The 1013-nt window shown below is 48.1% G+C and overlaps 1 long non-coding RNA gene across 1 annotated transcript; it reads right to left on the bottom strand.

The window, feature by feature from the left end:
* Nucleotides 1–180: 180 nt before the first annotated feature.
* Nucleotides 181–765, bottom strand: LOC111647987 (uncharacterized). The gene is made up of 3 exons (XR_002760088.2): nt 578–765; nt 352–410; nt 181–270 (listed from the first exon to the last, which is right to left on the bottom strand). It is a non-coding gene; the product is annotated as an uncharacterized LOC111647987 (long non-coding RNA).
* Between the last annotated feature and the right edge of the window lie 248 nt (nt 766–1013).

The raw sequence follows: 1013 nt of genomic DNA on the forward strand, positions 1-1013 counted from the left end.
GGGACACCAGGTGAGGGACACCAGGTGAGGGACACCAGGTGAGGGACACCAGGTGAGTGGGAGAGTGTAGCTTTAACCTGTATGACCTCATGACCTGAAGTTGAGTTTGTTAAACTTTAAGTATGTTTGGTCTGAGACCAGTGTATGAGAGTCAGACTGTGTGACAGGTGTGTGATGTACCTGGACAGACTGTCGTCGTGAGTGAGGGAAATAATCCTCTGAGTCAAAGTCCATGGGATGGACAGACAGCAGACGTTTACTCTTCCTCATCTGAAATCACAACAGGAACTTCATTAAAACCTGCTTAATTCACATGCAAACATCTGTTTTGACATCTGTTTAGGTATTTACCACTTTGTAGCGCTGAGCCTCGGCGTCGCCATGGTCGTCCTCGTTCCCGTTGAACATGTCTGCAGGTACAAAACAAAACTGACTTCACATTTAAACAACAATCTTCATTTGTCTAAACATAGTGACAAAAGACTCAGGCTGTGTTTTTGTTTTTGTTTATCATCTGAGTTTAAACAACAGACACATTCAGCTGTTTGTTGTTGTTGGTGTTTTATTGTTGACTCACACTTGTGGACGTCCGGCATACTCTGAGTGTCATCGTCACGACCACCTGATCAAAACACACACCTGCTTCAGTTACATGTTTTCACTCATTTATTAGGAATATTCATTCAGGGCGTCGTGTAGCTCAGTGGTCTGAGCAGGAGCCCCATGTGTAGAGGCCACAGTCCTCGCCGCAGTCGGCCCCGGGTTCGACTCCCGCATCAGACGGCCCTTTGCTGCGTGTCATTCCCCCTCCCTGCCTGTCTCTCTACTGTCCTGTCTCTCTGTCCTGTCTCTCTGTCCTGTCTCTCTGTCCTGTCTCTCTACTGTCCTGTCTCTCTGTCCTGTCTCTCTACTGTCCTGTCTCTCTGTCCTGTCTCTCTACTGTCCTGTCTCTCTGTCCTGTCTCTCTGTCCTGTCTCTCTGTCCTGTCTCTCTACTGTCCTGTCTCTCTGTCC

Source organism: Seriola lalandi, unplaced genomic scaffold (assembly GCF_002814215.2).
Source record: "Seriola lalandi dorsalis isolate HSWRI2012SDOR001 ecotype SW California unplaced genomic scaffold, Sedor1 jcf7180002036745, whole genome shotgun sequence".
In the NCBI taxonomy this organism is placed as follows: domain Eukaryota; kingdom Metazoa; phylum Chordata; class Actinopteri; order Carangiformes; family Carangidae; genus Seriola; species Seriola lalandi.